Here is a 7,166-nt window from a genome sequence, read left to right on the forward strand (position 1 = left end):
GAATTCCCATTACTAGCATTTTTTCTGGCAATAGTCCTTCAGAGGTACATATTTCCTCATCTTTTAACATCAAAGATTGAGAGGATCCTGTGTCTCTTAATATTGTAACCTCTTTATCTGCTGCTACCTCCGACCAGGTTGAACATTCTGGTGCAATTTTTTAGCTGGACCAATTCATAATCATCAGCCATTTCAGCCGCTCATCTTGCCGTTTTAACTCTCTGCTCTTCCACACGAGTTCTCACTACTTCAGGAAGTGAATTTTTGAACTCCTCCAAAATAATCGTCTCTCTAACAGCATCATAGATTTGCTCTATTTTTAATGCCCTTATCCACGTATCAAAATGATTTTGACTGATTCTTTCAAAGAAGATGTAGGTTTGAGCAAGGTTCCTCTTTAGATTCCTGAAACATTGTTCGTAGTCTTCTGGCACAAGCTCATATGCACTTAAGATAGCTTTCTTCACCTCCTCATAGGCCCTAGATATCTCCTCTGAAAATGATATGAATACCTTACTAGTAAGTTTTGTTTGTATCAACAAAACCCACGTGGTCACTGGCCACTGCATTTGTTTAGTCATCTTTTCAAATGAGATGAAAAAGGCTTTCAAATCCTTCTCACCAAATTTAGACAATGCTTGAATATATTTAAACAGTTCCTCACCAAGCCTTTGGCTACCATGGGTTTGCTCATCCTCACTCTCTTCCTCACTAAGCTTATCTTCAGCCTTCATCTTCATCTTTTTAAGCTGACTTTCCTGTCCTTGTGCAAATTTCTGAAGTTCAAACTCCCTCTTTCTTACTTTCCTCTTCCTCCTTTTCTTTCTCTTCTCTCTTTCTCTCTCTCTTTTTCTTTTTGGTCTGCTAAAGCGATTCATTCTTTTTCTCTTTCCTCTGCTCTTAATCGTAATTCAAATTGTTTTATTCCTGCTGCCCTTTCCTTGTCTTATACCTCTAACTCAAACTGCTTCATTTTCAATTGAACTTTAATCATCTCCAAAGATTCTGATGGCATTTTCAGCAAATTTAAATGCTGAGCTATTTCTGTAATTATCTCTCCTTTTCTCACGGAAGGAGGCAGCTCCAGCTCCAAATTGCCTGCTAATTCCAGCATCTTGGCCTTAAGCACCTTTTGTAAAGCCTCCAAAGTCACTTCTTCCAGCCCTAGAACACTCTTCGTGACTGAAAGAGCCATTGCTATCCTAAGCACCGTCTAAATCGAAATCAACCCAGAACAAAAGACACCAGCACCTGCCACTTGCAGCTTTTGAGTCCAACAACCCTAATCCCAATTTGCAACAATAGAACAAATCTCACAAAGAGCCCCTAATCTGTTATGGACCAGGCCAGACCCCCTCAACACATTTCTAGAAAGTAGCCCAGACCCTAACTTTACTAGTTGTTTTAAGTAGGTATACAGTGGATATTCCAGGAATGATGCAGTTGGCCTGACTACTTAATTTTTTTAAAAAATTTGCAAAATTACCAGATGAAACACAAACAAAAGAGATCAGAATATAGAATAACAAACAGTTCCAACTTAGTGACGGTGTTCCAAATACTTGCAACAATCCCCATAAACACCCCTTGGCAAAAAAGGTAAAATCAAACACAGGGTATTACAGGAGAGAGAGATGGCAAAGAGATTCAGCATGGAACACCTACTTCCATGTAGCTGTTCCTTGGACCACCAGCCTCAAAACTGACTAGCAGCTCTGAACCCAAACCAAACCATAGAAAAGCTGAGCTGGGACGACTGGCCACTTTCCTTTCATTGCACAAGTGTTTTTTTTAAACTTAAAAGCTTCTTCAAGTAAACCAAACACAGTCATTTCAGAACCTGCGTCTTTATGACCTCCTGAAAAAAAGACAAAGGACAACACAACCTTGTTAAAGGAGCAGCTTCATCACAAGTGATAATGCATAATGGTGCCCACTGGTCATAGGGCTTCTATGAACTTTGTTATAAGTGCTCTAGATATCTAGTTAAACAATATTCTTCAAGTATATTAATGACATACTTCTTTTAAAATATACATTATATTACAAAATTATTTTTAATCCACTTGTTCATATATGTTACGATCTACTTCCATTGTAGGTGGGATTTGAACCCTGACTGTCTGGCCCAGAGAAAAGACCATGAACAATATATCACAAGACTCCTTTGTAATATTATACGGTGATCTGTAACACACAAACTTTAACGACTATATACTCAATGTTAGAGTGCTGTGTTTTATTTGACAGTGTCTGTGATTCAATAGTTTGTTTTACATTTTTCTCATGGGTTGTGAGCATTACTGGCAAGAGAGCCATTTATTACTCATTTGTAATTGCCTTTTGAGAGTGTGGTGGAGAGTTAAAATTGGGTCACATTGAATAATACTACTACAGTCCTTCGCCTCATTTTATATTTACATAACCCAGCAAAGTTCTTAGCATGAACTTCATTCTGTATTATGTACAAAAACTGCATTGAATGCTAAAGTAACTTTGGTGATTTTATACAAATACATTGATTCATGGCCTTGGCAGGAATAGAAAGTAAACAGAGGGGAAATTAATATTCCCACCATTTTAAGTTTCATACTTTCACCTATTTGAATTGGAGCAGAAGCATTTGCATTCACTGCTGCTACTTGTGACTACTCTTGGCAGGAATACTGCATGCATGGCATGTCACACCTGTTAATCTCATATATCCACTGTAGTTTTGCATTTACTACATGTAACTAAAAGTTATAATTAAATATGTCTGTCTGAAAAGCTTTAAAGCCCTTTTGAATTTTGGCCACGCTCATCCCTGCAAGTGGGGATAAGATTATGTAAATGATTTCAGGACATTATATTGAGGTTGTACTATGTCCAGTTTTGGTCGTCTGTTATAGGAAGGATATTATTAACCTGAAAAGGATTCAGAAGAGATTTACTAAGATGTTGCCAGAAATGGAGGATTTGTGAGGGGAGAAGCTGGATAGGCTGGGATTTGTTTTTCACTGGAGCATAGGAGGTTGAGGGGTGATGTTATAGAGGTTTATAAAATCATGAGGGGTATAGATATTGGCAGGTGTCTTTTTCCTAGGGCGTGGGATTTCAAGAGCTGGGGGCACTTTTTGAGGTGAGAGGAGAGATTAAAAACAACAGGGGCATTTTTTTACACAGTTATGTATGTGTCAAATGAACTTCCAAGGAAGTTGTGGATGCAGTTACAACATTTAAAATACATTTAGATAAGTACTTGATTAAGAATTGTTTGGATGGATATAGGCCAAATGCAGACAGGTGGGACTAACTTAGTTTGGGAGTGTGGTTGGCATGGATTGGTTGGACCAGAATCTGCTTCCATGCTTATGACTCTTGATTCTATTCTATACTATGACATCAGTGATGGAGATAGATTGTAGAAATTGGATGTTTTCCTTTGAGAAAGTTGATTTGATGGAAGGTATTCAAAATTGACAGAGGTCTGAACAGAGATGGGGGAAAGCTTCCTATTACTGGATAGCTCATGAACAAGAGGGCACAGATAAAAGGCATTGGTAAAATAAGTAATGGTGACATGCGGGATGTGGCCAGATTAAAGAATGTGCTATATGATGTTAGATGGAGCCAAATTCACAAGGACTTTGGGTTATTACCTGAAAAGGAAGAATATGAATGATTCAGGAATAGGCAGGGTAGTGTCTGTAGATGAATTACTCCTTTAGAGGTAGCACAGGCATAATAGAATCATAGAGTCATAGAGATGTACGGCATGGAAACATGCCCTTCAGTGCAACCCATCCATGCCGACCAGATATCCCAACCCAATCAAGTCCCACCTGTCAGCACCCGACCCATATCCCTCCAAACCCTTCCTATTCATATACCCATCCAAATGCCTTTTAAATGTTGCAATTGTACCAGCCTCCACCACTTCCTCTGGCAGCTCATTCCATACACGTACCACTCTCAGTGTGAAAATGTTGCCCCTTAGGTCTCTTTTATATCTTTCCCCTCTCACCCTAAACCTATGCCCTCTAGTTCTGGACTCCCCGACCCCAGGGAAAAGACTTTGTTTATTTATCCTATCCATGCCCCATAATTTTGTAAACCTCTATAAGATCACCCCTCCGATGCTCCAGGGAAAACAACCCCAAGCCTGTTCAGCCTCTCCCTACAGCCCAAATCCTCCAACCCTGGCAACATCCTTGTACATCTTTTCTGAACCCTTTCAAGTTTCACAACATCCTTCCGATAGGAAGGAGACCAGAATTGCACACAATATTCCAACAGTGGCCTAACCAATGTCCTGCACAGCCGCAACATGACCTCCCAACTCCTGTACTCAATACTCTGACCAATAAAAGAAAGCATACCAAACGCCTTCTTCACTATCCTATCTACCTGCGACTCCACTTTCAAGGAGCTATGACCTGCACTCCGAGGTCTCTTTGTTCAGCAACACTCCCTAGGACCTTACCATTAAGTGTATAAGTCCTGCTAAGATTTGCTTTCCCAAACTGCAGCACATTGCATTTATCTGAATTAAACTCTATCTGCCACTTCTCCGCCCATTGGCCCATCTGGTTGTAATAGGTCAAATAGCTTTCACTGTTGTTACAGATTTTCAAGAAGGAGGATGCAAGTACAGAATTCAAGCAGATAGACTGTGAAGTTCTTGAACAAGTTAATAAAAGAAGCAAGGGGGTTTTGGAGTTTTTGGCACATTTAAAATTGGATAAATCCCAACTTGATGAATTGTATCCTAGGCTGCTGTGCGGGATGAGGGGAAAAAATGCAGGGGCTCTGACCCAATTGTTTAAGTCATTTTTGGCCACAGGGAAGATACCAGAGAACTGCAGGATAGCTAATATGGTTCCACTTTACAAAAAAGGTTGTAGAGATAGACCTAGAAACTATAAACCAGTGAGTATAACATTATGGGTAAGGAAACTATTGGATAAAATAGTTAAGGAGGAAATTAATCTCCATTTAGATAGTCAAGGTTTGATCAAGGATAATCAGCATGGCTTTTTCAGAGGGAAGACATGCCTAACAAATCTGGTGGAATTTTTCAAGAAGGTGACCAAGTGTTTGGATAAGGTTGGGCTGTTGATATAGTTTATATGGATTTCAGCAAGACCTTTGACATTGCAAACTGATAACGAAGGCAAAAGCTCATGGGATCCAGGGTAACTTAGCAAGTTAGATCAAAAGTTAGTTTAGGGACAGCAGAGGGTGGTGATAGAAGGCTGTTTGTGTGACTGGAGTCCAGTGTGCAGCTGCATACCACAGAGATCAGTGCTGGGTCCCTCATTTATAATATTTACAAATGATGCAGATGAGAATATGGAGTGGGCAGAGGGGTGGAAGGGAGAAAATTTATAATACATTTGTGGCTGACAAAGTTGGCCAAGTGGTTGACAGTGAAGAGGAAGGTGTCAGATTACAGGAGGATATAAATAAATTGGTCAGATGGGCAGTTCAGTGCTGATGGAGTTTGACTTTAGGTGAATGTGAGGTGATGCACTTTGGAAGAAGGAACATGATAAGGGAGTACTCTAATGGCAAGATACAAGGAAGCTCAGCAGAAAAGAGGGATCTTCGGTGCTTGTTCGCAGATCTTTGAAGATGGCAGCACATGTTAATAAGGTAGCTAAGACTTTTGGGATGCTTGCCTTTCTCAGTCGAGGCATAGATTAGAAAAGCCAGGTTGGAGCTGTACAGAACTTTGGTTAAGCCACAGCTGAAGTACTGTGTGCTGTTCTGGTGACCACACTGTAGGAAGTAAGTTACTGTAATTGGGGTACAAAAGAGATTCAACAGAATATTGGTTGGGATGGCACATTTCAGTTATGAGGAGAGGCTCAATAAGCTTGGGCTGTTTTCGTTGGAACAGAGAAGGTTGATAGGGGACCTAACAGATGTATAAGATTGAGGGGCATGGACAGGGTGAATAGAAAGCAAGTGTTCTCCTTAGTTTAAGGTCATTAACAAAGGAGCATAGTACAGGAAAGTGGGACAAGTGTAAGTGGTGCTTCATCTTTGGAAGTACAGACTCAATGGGCTGAAGGGGCTCTTCTGTACTCCATGATTCTAAGGTGGAACTCCCCATAGTAAAGGTAACACTTGAAAGTGTTAAGAGTAGAGGGGAGCATTATTAAATTGATAATTAAATTACATTGGCAGGTTTGTGTTTCAAAATATGATATCTATTGGTGAGAGTGATTTCTGAGAATCAACAATTTGTTACCTTATTCCTTGTATTTTTATCCTGTCATTCCTAGTTGATTGTATCAGCAATAGAAGAATGTGATGGTCTGGGGAACTAATGGACTGGACAGAGAAATTCCTGCCTGAATGTCCAGTATGCTCAAAAGTTCATACTACATATAACCAATTTGTGAATCAACTTTGTCAGTTTCAAATGTGTGGCTGAGTATGTTTGATCAGTGCAAAATCATACCCTTACTTGTAATGATGCTGCTCTTTTAACAAGGTTGTGTTGTCCTTTGTTTTTTTTTCAGGAGTTAGTAAACATGCAGTCTCCAAAATATCTGGGATTGATCTACTTGAGGAAGCTTTTAAGTTTAAACAAAAACTTGTACAATGAAAGGGGAGTGGCTAGTCCTCCCAGCTCAGCTCTTCTCTGGTTTGGTTTGGCTTCAGAGCTGCTAGTCAGTTTTGAGGCTGGTGGTCCAAGGAACAGCTTCATGGAAGAAGGTGTTCCATGCTGAATCTCTCTTTCTCTCCTGTAAGACCCTGTGTTTGATTTTACCTTTTTTGCCAAGGGGTGCTGATGGGGATTGTTGGAGGAATTTGGAACAACATCATTAAGTTGAGATAGTCTGTTAGGTTTTCTGATAGGTTAAGTTATTCTATATTTTGTTCTCTTTTGTTAGTGTTTCATTCTGTAATTTTTAAATAAATTGTTTTGTTTAAAACTAAGTCATTGGGCCAACTGCATTACTCCTGGAATATCCACTGTACACCTGCTTAAAATACCTAGTAAAGTTAGGGTCTGGGCTACTTTCTTGAAATGTGTTAAGGGGGTCTGGCCTGATCCATAACAATCTACAGCCTGGAATTTAGAAAATGAATTATCTTAAATATTTATACAAAATGTAACTTGCTGGTAAGTAAGTAACTGAATTAACTCTGGTTTCTGAAAGAAACATGTA

Source organism: Chiloscyllium plagiosum, unplaced genomic scaffold (genome assembly GCF_037043375.1).
Source record: "Chiloscyllium plagiosum isolate Xiang-an unplaced genomic scaffold, Cpla_swu_hap1 HiC_scaffold_20, whole genome shotgun sequence".
NCBI lineage: Eukaryota > Metazoa > Chordata > Chondrichthyes > Orectolobiformes > Hemiscylliidae > Chiloscyllium > Chiloscyllium plagiosum.